Here is a 10,873-nt window from a genome sequence, read left to right as displayed (position 1 = left end):
GACATTAATGGCGCACTATGTATGTGGTGCGCCACTGCTATATAGCAGTGGCGCACCAGATACAGGTTCGCCATTTTTGACATATTACTAATGGCGCACCTGGTGTGTGGTGCGCCATTAGTAGTTTTGAAACAAAATGTTAGCGGTGGCGCACCAGGGGATAGTGCGCCATTACTAGTTGACATAGTAATGGCACACCACACTCACCGTGCGCCATTAGTAGTTTTGAAAAAAAATATTAGTAGTGGCGCACCATGGGATAGCACTGTCCACTGGTGCGCCACTACTAACATTTTTTTATATTTTTTTAACTACTAATGGCGCACCACACACCAGGTGCGTCATTAGTAACCCTGGTGCTAAATGCACCCCCCTGGACCGCCTTTTTAGTTTTTAAAAAAATAAAAGAAAATGATGGAAATGTCAAAAAATAAAAGAAAATAAGTTTCCCATGTGATATGTGGTCTAGTTGTTGGGAAAATTTACAAATATGAATTTCGACTTTATTTGCAAAATCTCTCTAGAATTTAGTAAAATGGGCATAACTTTTGCATACGAACTTGGATTAAAAAGTTTTTTATATGAAAAATCATCTACTCGAAAAGTTACATCCGAATTGAACCGGGGGAACTTTTGTTCAACATCTTCAAAATCCCCAAAAACCTAACAGAACGAAAGATACGGGGCTTTTAAGATCTAGAGGGGGGAAAATGAAAAAAATTCAAACTTACTAGTGGCGCACCATTTGCTAGGTGCACCACTAGTAACAGAAAAAAATTGGTTTCATTTTTTTGGAATTTTTTTTCAAAATATGATACGTAATATGACCGGGAAGTTTGAAATATTTTTTCAAAATTTTATCACACTCATGGACATGAACAAAGTCCTAGACATCAACAAGGTTTAATAGGATTGATATGATAGATATATCAACAAGTGCTTGTGAAGTGAGCTGGTGCTGGGGTTGGATAGAACTGCGAAGTTAAGCGTGCTCGGGCTGGAGTAGTGTGAGGATGGGTGACCTTCCAGGAAGTTTGACCACGGAGTGCGATTTGACTTGAGATTAGGCATATTGACCTGAGATTAAGCCATAGTGACCCGAGATTAAGAAAAAAAGAAAAAAAATTGAAAAAAATTCTGAAAAAAAAATGTTAGTAATGGCGCACTTCTATGTGGTGCGCCATTACTAAGTCAGATAGTAATGGCGCATCAGATAGGCATAGTAATGGCGCACCTATAGTGCGCCATTACTATCTAGGATACTAATGGCGCACCAGAGGTGCGCCATTACTATTTTGTTACTAATGGTGTGATAATAGTGGCGCACCTGTAGTGCGCCATTAATGGCAAAAACAGGTGCGCCACTAATTAGCCTTTTCCTAGTAGTGCTAGATGCATCCTGGATAGCGGTCGATGTGTGGAGTAATAGTAGTAGATGCAGAATCGTTTCGGTCTACTTGTCGCGGACGTGATGCCTATATAAATGATCATGCCTGGATATTCTCATAATTATGCACTCTTCTATCAATTGCTCGACAGTAATTTGTTCACCCACCATAATACTTACGCTCTCTTGAGAGAAGCCACTAGTGAAACCTATGGCCCCCGGGTCTATTTTCCATCATATAAGTTTCCAATCTACTTTTACTTTGCAATCTTTACTTTCAATCTTTATCATAAAAATACCGAAAATATTATCTTATCATCTCTATCAGATCTAACTTTTGCAAGTGGCCGTGAAGGGATTGACAACCCTTTATCGCGTTGGTTGCAAGGTTCTTATTTGTTTGTGTAGGTACGAGGGACTTGTGTGTGGCCTCCTACTGGATTGATACCTTGGTTCTAAAAAACTGAGGGAAATACTTACGCTACTTTCCTGCATCACCCTTTCCTCTTCAAGGGAAAACCAATGCATGCTCAAGAGGTAGCATCAAGCGAACCCCAAAATGGAAGTTTGCAATGCTAAGCAAAATTCTCTTGTGGATAGTAAATGGATTACGCCCAGGTGGGTTGTGCCACCTGGTGCACCTCCCTCTGATATTATTTGCACTAGAAATTCAGAAATATTCAGAAAAAATTCGTATTAAATTTTCAGGGCATTCTGAGAACTTTTTTGGGTCATTTTTTATTGCACAGGAAATTCAAAAAACAGGTAGAACATGGCATTTTATTTTATTTAACTAATAAAAACATAAAACAAAGAGTAGGGATAGAGGGTGGTGCTTACTAAATTCATCAACTTCATACCGCTCAAAAATGATTCATTAATAAGGTTGATTAGGTCTTATTAACAACCACTTTCGATTAGCATGAAACCGGAGAACTTTCGTAAATCACTAAGTTACCTCAATGGGGATATGAATGTCCCCAGCAATAAGCATTTCATATTTCTTTTTGGCAGTAGGTAGAGGTATTTGAAAACTTCCAATAGTGATTGTCGGAGATTTTTCAATAACATTAATACCATTCACATGGAATTCTTTCTTCGGAAAGTGCACCGTATGCTCATTACCGTTAAATGACCTTGCTTTTATTACAATCAATAACAGCCCTTGCAGTGTTCAAGAAGGGTCTACCAAGGATAATCGGCATGTTGTCGTCCTCGGGCATCTCAAGTATAACAAAGCCAGTCAAAATAGTAACATTATCAACAACAACAACGGGCACATCCTCACAGATACTGATAGGTATGGCAGTTGATTTGTCAGCCATTTGCAAAGATATTTCAGTAGGTGTGAGTTTACTCAAGTCAAGTCTTTTATATAAAGACAAAGGCATAACACTAACACTAGCTCCTAAATCACACAAAGCAGTTTTCACATAATTGTTTTTGATAGAGCAAGGTATAGTTGGTATTCCCGGATCTCCAAGTTTTTTAGGTACTCCATCTTTAAAAGTATAATTAGCAAGCATAGAGGAGATTTCAGCTTCCGGTATTTTTCTCTTATTTGTGATGATGTCTTTCATATACTTTGCATAAGGAGGCATTTTAAGGATATCAGTCAAGTGAGTACGCGAAAAGACTGGCCTCAGCATTTTAGCAAAGCGTTCAAATTCTTCATCATCTTTCTTTTTAGTTGACTAGGGTGGAAAAGGCATAGGTTTTTGAACCAACGGTTCTCTTTCTTTATCGTGTTTCCTAGCCATGAAGTCTCTTTTATCATACCTTTTATTTATGGGTTGTGGGTTATCAAGATCAATAGGTGGTTCTATCTCAACATCATTATTTGTTTCTTTATCATTATTTGGTTGAGTGTCTTCATGAACCTCATCATTATCTTTTTCATTATCACTTGGTGAGTGTTCATTACCAGATTGAGTTTCAGTATTTGAGATAGAAGTTTCATTTTCATTATCAGGAGGTTTTTCTATTTAAGGTTCACTAGAAGTGTGCAAAGTCTTATCATTTTTCTACTTCTTTTTCTTTTTTAGAAGGACTAGGTGCACTAGTGTTATTTCTTTGTGAATCTTGTTCAATTCTTTTTGGGTGTCCCTCGGGATAAAGTGGTTCCTGAGTCATTTTACCTCCTCTAGTTGCAACTCTAATAGCAAAGTCATGCATATTATGATTCATTTCATCAAGCAATTCTCTTTGTTATTTAGCAACTTGTTCTAACTGGGTTTGAACCATAGAAGCATGTTTTCCAACACCTCTAACATCATTTCAGATTCTAAATAACAAGTCACTCAAGCGAGCAATCATATCAGAATTATATTTCAATTGTTTCATAACATTTGCATTGAAGTGATCTTGTTTTCTAATATAGTTCTCAAACTCATAAAGGCATTGGCTAGGATGCATATTGTGAGCATTATCATTATCATTGAACTTCATTAGAGAATTTACCTCTACCACCTTAGGCAGTGGTTGTGTATTAAGCCCATGTATTTCTTCAATATGAGGTAAATTTTTAACATCCTCAGCTTTAATACCTTTTTCCTTCATAGATTTCTTTGCCTCTTGCATATCTTCAGGACTGAGATATAATATACCCCTCTTCATCAGAGTGGGTTTAGGCGGTGGTTCAGGAAGAGTCCAATCATCGTAATTTTTCAATATATTATTCAATAATTCTTCAGCTTGTCCAACAATTCGTTCCTTGAAAACACAACCAGCACAACTATCTAGGAAGTCCCTAGAAGCATCGGTTAGTCCATTATAGAAGATATGAAGTATTTCATTTTTCTTAAGAGGATGATCAGGCAAAGCATTAAGTAACTGGCAAAGCCTCCCCCAAGCTTGTGGGAGACTCTCTTCTTTAGTTTGCACAAAGTTAAATATTTCCTGTAAAGCAGCTTGTTTCTTATGAGCAGGAAAATATTTTTCAGAGAAGTAATAAATCATATCCTGGGGACTACGCACACAACTAGGAGCAAGAGTATTGTACCAAGATTTAGCATCACCCTTTAATGAGAACGGAAATAATTTGAGAATAATGTAATAGCGAGTCTTCTCATCATGAGTAAAAAGGGTGGCTATGTCATTCAACTTAGTAAGATGTGCCACAACAGTTTCAGTTTCATAACCATGGAAAGGATCAGATTCAACCAAAGTAATTAACTCTGGGTCAACAGAGAATTCATAATCCTTATCATCAATACAGATAGGTGAAGTAGCAAACTTAGGATCACATTTCATTCTAGCATTCAGAGATTTTTCTTTATACTTGCATAGTAATTTCTCTAGATCGTCTCTATCCTTACAAGCAAGAATATCTGTAGTTGTCTCTCATTCATAACATAACCTTCCGGTACCTTAGGCAATTCATATCTAGGAAGGCTAGTTCTAGCAGGTGTTTCAGGAGTTTCGGTTTCAAGATCATCATCAGATTCAACAACATCATGTTGTATTACTCTAGCAATTTGTTCATCAAGAAATTCACCAAGTGGCACATCATCATTATCAAGCAGGGTACTAGCATCATCATAAGTGTGGGAGATATGCCCTAGAGGCAATAATAAATGATATTATTTATCTCCAAGTTCATAATTATGTTTATGTTCCATGCTATAACTGCTATGGTTCTCGAGTCTGCAATAACACGAGGCTCGGAGGAAGACTCATATGCACGTGTGGAATAATAAACGGTAAGAAGTATTCTTAGTCTGGCCTCTAAGACTAGCTCAAGTGTTGCATGATGGTTCTGTTTTCCTGATCATGGGCATGTCAATGCCAGCAACTTTGAGGGCACAATGTTAAGAGAACATTTGTGTTGAATCGACCCGGATTGATGTTATGCTATGAGATTCATTCGTCACAAGTTAATGGTACATAACACAGAGATGGTTAACGTTTGCATGATCCTTAGACCGTGAGAGTATCGAGTTTCTTCATGCTTGCTTCATGAACTTTGGGGTTTGTTAAACGTCATCTGTAAATGGGTGGCTATTACGGCGGCTTACGGGTTCATGGAAAAGTATGTCAAGTAACTTGATAGCTCAAGATTGGGATTTGCTCCTCCGACGATGGAGAGATATTCTCGGGCCCTCTCGGTGTTACGGTATCCATAATCGTCTGGCCAGACAACTTGTGATTTGATCACTGGGATGCCGGAACAGGGAAACGAGAAAAGAGAACAAAATTGGTAACGAGGTAACTTGCATGATGGAAAAATTGTTCGTCCATGGGGATGCAATAAATCTCACCTCGGGTGTTTGTGACATATCGCGAAGCAATAGGAATAGCTCACTGCAACTGGAGGTTCACTCGAATATTTATTCGTGTGGGTATAGGGGTCAATATGGGTGTCCACGGCTCCGATGTTGATCATTGATCGGAAGGGGTTCCGGGGCATGTCTATACTTCACTGAACCTATACGGTCACATGCTTAAGGGTCATCTATCTGCTGAATACTAGACAGGGAGTCTGAGAGAAAATCACCGAAAAGTTTCGGACAGCGGAAAAATTCCACAGAGAGAGGTCACCGGATGAGTTTCGGTGAAACCGAAAAAGTTGTTTCGGGGTATGCCATTAAGTCAAAATGGTTTCGGCACATGCCTGATAATTCTTGGAGGGTACCAGAATCATTCTGGAAACTTTTTGGAATTTTCACAAATAAAAACCGGAAATGTTCCGGAGCTGCAGGAACCGGTTCAGTTGCTTTTCGCAGATGAAAATCACTAAAATGTAATTGTTCCGGAACGCGTTGAAAATTATTATGGTGGGTACTGGAAATGTTCTAAGCCCACATAAATATTTTCAGTTCGAACGGACGCTGAAAAATGTCGTCATGAATAGTGAAAGTGCTTTTTGGGATATTGTATGGAAAGCCACCTTTTGGGGCTTTACTCAAAATATCTAGGGATGACATGGATGGATTGGGAGGCCCTCATGGGGCCCCCCAAGGGGTGTGGCCCGCCACACTTGGGGCTCCACCTTGGAGCCCCTCTTGTTCCTTGGTTTCGCTCTTATGCCCTTGAGGAAGGACTTCATTCATGTGCATTTTGGGGTTTTGTGCTAAACTACCCTACCCCTTGGGATTTCCTATAAATAGAGGTGGAGGGGCAGCCCTCCACACCCACTCTTTCTCACATACAAGTGCCATGCATGATATGGCTTCTCTCTCCCTCCCAGCGAAATAGTTTCGTAGAGCCGAAAGGCTGTCTAGGTTCCGGCAGGAACTAGTTCTGGACGGCGAAGCCCTGTCGGATAGATGACACCGTATGTGTGCAACCCCGTAGAGAGGTCGTAGTTTCGATCCTTTTGCCCGAGGGTATGTTTTGAGAGTGCCTCCCGAAGGGCTGTCCAAGTGACGGTCCGAGTTCTGTGAATCCTCCCGAAGGGCTGTCCGAGTAACCGTCCGAGTTTTGATGGTCCTCCCGAAGGGCTGTCCGCGACACCGTCCGAGGGACTGTCCGACCGCCTCCCGGAGGGCTGTCCGTGGGGCGGATGAGGGTATACATCCTCGCGGTTGGGAGGTTGTAAATCCTAGCTGCGGGGATCTGCACCGCCGTTCGTCATCGACTCTACTTCCGCTGCGCTACGAGTGGGTAACGAAAAAGATCAAACCATGTATGCAGTCTCCATAGTGGTCCTGGGCTGTTGCGTAGGTCGAATTTTTTTTTGTTTTCTACTGCGTTACCCTACAATAAGCATTATCCGTAGCGGAAGTAGCATCATCAATAACTTGCGACATATTAGAATTAATAGCATGTGGTGGTGTTGCAAGTTTACTCATAACAGAAGGTGAATCTAAAGCAGAACTGGATGGCAGTTCCTTACCTCCCCTCGTCCTTGAGGGATAAATCTTAGTCTTAGGATCCGTCAGATTCTTCATAGTGATAATTTTATAATAATCCCAAGTGACTCAACAGATATAGCTATGCTCCCCGGCAACGGCGCCAGAAAAAGGTCTTGATAACCCACAAGTATAGGGGATCGCAACAGTTTTCGAGGGTACATTATTCAACCCAAATTTATAGATTCGACAAAAGGGGAGCCAAAGAATATTTGAAGGTATTAGTAGCTAAGTTGTCAATTCAACCACACCTGAAGATTAATTATCTGCAGCAAGTAATCAGTAGCAAAGTAGTTTGATAGTTTTGATAATAGTGACAGCAGCAATGGTAATAGTAACAGTGATAGCAGTGATTTTGTAGCAAGTGTAACAGTGATGATAGCAGTAGTAACTTAGCAGAAACAACATAAAATACATTCGTAGGCATTGGATCGGTGACTTGTTGGATGATATTCATCATGTGACAGTTATAACATAGGGCGATACGGCACTAGCTCCAGTTAATCGATATAATGTAGGCATGTATTCCGTAAATAGTCATACATGCTTTATTAAAAGAACTTGCATGACATCTTTTGTCCTACCCTCCCGTGGCAGCGGGGTCCATATTGAAAACTAAGGGATATTAAGGCCTCCTTCTAATAGAGAACCGGAACAAAGCATTAACACATAGTGAATACATGAACTCCTCAAACTACGGTCATCGCCGGGAGTGGGCCTGGTTGTTGTCACTCCGGGATTGCCGGATCATAACACATAGTAGGTGACTATAATTTGCAAGATTGGATCTAAAACATGGATATAATGATGATACCATAAACGGTTCAGATCTGAGTTCATGGCACCCGGGCCCAAAGTGACAAGCATTAAGCATAGCAAAGCCATAGCAACATCAATCTAATAACATAGTGGATACTAGGGATCAAGCCCTAACAAAACTAACTCGATTACATGATGAATCTCATCCAACTCCTCACCGACCAGCGAGCCTACGAAGGAATTACTCACTCCCGGTGGGGAGCATCATGGAATTGGCGATGGAGAAGGGTTGGTGATGACGAAGAACGAAGATCCCCCTCTTCGGAGCCCCAAACAGACTCCAGATCTGCCCTCCCGAGGAAGAACAGGGCTTGGCGGCGGCTCCGTCTCGTGGATCGCGATAATTCTTTCTTCCTGATTTTTTCTGGAAAAATAGGAATTTATAGCGTCAGTTTTAGGGTCTGCGGGGCCACCAGGTGGGTACAACCCACCTGGGCGCGCCAGGAGAGGGGGGCGCACCCTGGTGGGTTGTGCCCACCCAGGTGCCCTTCTCCGGTAGGTCTTGGCTCCAGAATATTTATTATATAAAAATTCTTTGCGAAGTTTCGTTCAATTCCGCGAATTTTTATTTCTGCACAAAAACAACACCATGGTAGTTCTGCTGAAAACAGCGTCAGTCCGGGGTTAGTTTCATTCAAATCGTGCAAATTAGAGTCCAAAACAAGAGGAAAAACGTTAGGAAAAGTAGATACATTGGAGACGTATCATCTACCGGGTCAGGGTAGCACGCGCACATAACCTTCTCTAGTTGGATGAACCAGTGAGAGGCATGACAATAGACTGCATTAGGGCATTCCCATTAAGGCAAATGTTGTTGCACTGGACAAGCCCAATTCGGTGGCACCTGACCAACGAAATGACGGAATTTATCCCCAAGATAGATCTATGATAACTGATACTCCGATATCATATCAACATGTAATCCAAGTTATAGCAATATCCAACAAATAATCTAGAGCATACTATCATCATGTCAAAATACTCCGAGGGCAACATATCACTACTATCATGATGAATCCAATTACCAAGATACTACTACTCCAATAACAAGAGCAAGCTAGCTAACCATAGATCAACATGGTGACATCATATCCAAAGTAATACTCCAAGGCATAATATCAACTACTATCATGAAAATAATCATCATAGCCACTAATAATCCAATGGCAACATGTCATCCTCAATCTACAAAATATTGGTCCTAGAACTCCAAATAATATCATGGCAATTGCAAGAACAAAATATCACTCCAAGAAATGCCATGAACAAGTCACATGTAGCTAAAGAAAAAATTTAAGCAAGTTTAAATAAATAAAACCATGGCATTGCATTGCAATTATGCAAATGGAGGGTGTGGCTTGCCTGGGAGGGATGGATACACCGGGAGGAAGTGCGAGAAGCTCGCGGAAGGAATCACCGGAAAATGTTTTCTCTCGGAGGGGGTTGAATAAGGGCAAGGGCATAATGGTCATTTTCAGAATGGGATATCATCATGAAAATGACACCAACAGAACGGGCTCAACGAGACGAAGAAGTGGGCTTTGGAATCACCTCATTTGGAGTTGTGAGCAAAAAGATATGACCGTTCGTTCGTTAGGCAAAAAAGAAACAGAATCTTTCATTTTTGCCCTGAACAGACGAACGTTCACAATATGGAGGGTTCGGCCAGCGGCAGGAAAAAAACAGAGAAAGCGCCTTTTTAGGAATAGGCCTTCAGATCAGTGAAAACATATTTCAATCTAAGGAAACATAAAAGTACGCTTTCGGAAAACTGAAGCCGTAATCCCGTGGATTACGCCTCCACTTATCCACGTCAGCGTACCTGGGTCGACGGGCTGGGACGCTAATATGCGGGGCCCGCTGGAAGGTGGGGCCCGGTGGCTGGGTCGTCGTCTTCTTCCTGCTCTTGCCCACGCGCGGCCGAGGGAGCAGCGGGCTCCGGCGAGGTTTGCCGGTGGCTCCGGCCACCATTTGCCGCGCTTCGACCACCGGTGAACTCGGGAAGGGGGCCCGCATCCACCCAGGGGATCCGCGCACGCCGGGGAAGGCCGGAGCTGCGGTGGCGTGGGCGCCCGCAATGGAGGCCGTCGGCCAGCTGTGGCAAGCACGCTCTTGAGCACTCCGGGGAGGAAGTGAGGGTATGGACAGGCTCGCCGCGCCTAGAGGAGGTCGATGGTGGTGCCAGGATGGAGAAGGAGAGCTCGGGTTGAGCGAATTTAGGAGGAGCATGCCGGCGACCGTGGCGGCCATGGGAGGGCTAGAGGGATCCCCGAGCTCGCCGGAGTGGCTGGGCGGGGTACTGGGAGGAGGAGGAGGCCATTGGTGAAGAGAGGTGCGGCCGGGAACGGCTTAAATAGGCGAGGGGGGAGGTGTCGCGCTGGTGTCGCCGTAGACGCGTGGCCGGAGCCGCGGACGCGTGGGCAGTGGACGGAGCCAGGGGCACGAGGAGGAAGAGACGAGCGCCATTAAAGCCATGTCGGCCACTGTTCGCCCGTGGGCACGCGGCGGCGAGCACCGACGAGGAAGCTGACAGAGGGGGAGAGGGTCCAGGGTGAAGAGGACGACGAGGTAGAGCTGCTAGACACGCTGTGCACGCTGAGACGCCGAGCAGGGGAGGGCCCGAAGCAAAACGACGCTCTAGGCTCGTCTACTGCATGCCAAAACGGTGGTCACCGCGCAGACTGGCATGGAGAGGGCTCGAGAAGCAGGCAAAGTCCCTTCAAGATAGAGCATTTATGAGGTTATGGCTTGATCTGAGGTATTGTGGTTAGATGGGAGTGATCAGCAGAGAATAGCTAAGGGCCAAGTAGGATGT

At 43.1% G+C, this 10,873-nt stretch overlaps 1 long non-coding RNA gene across 1 annotated transcript; it reads right to left on the bottom strand.

Moving 5' to 3' along the window:
- Positions 1-8,009: 8,009 nt before the first annotated feature.
- LOC120967003 (uncharacterized) lies at positions 8,010-10,630 on the bottom strand. The gene is made up of 2 exons (XR_012201499.1): positions 9,881-10,630; positions 8,010-8,902 (listed from the first exon to the last, which is right to left on the bottom strand). It is a non-coding gene; the product is annotated as an uncharacterized lncRNA (long non-coding RNA).
- Positions 10,631-10,873: the final 243 nt, after the last annotated feature.

This window comes from Aegilops tauschii, chromosome 1, assembly GCF_002575655.3.
Source record: "Aegilops tauschii subsp. strangulata cultivar AL8/78 chromosome 1, Aet v6.0, whole genome shotgun sequence".
NCBI lineage: Eukaryota > Viridiplantae > Streptophyta > Magnoliopsida > Poales > Poaceae > Aegilops > Aegilops tauschii.
This window is presented reverse-complemented; position numbering and strand designations above follow the sequence as displayed.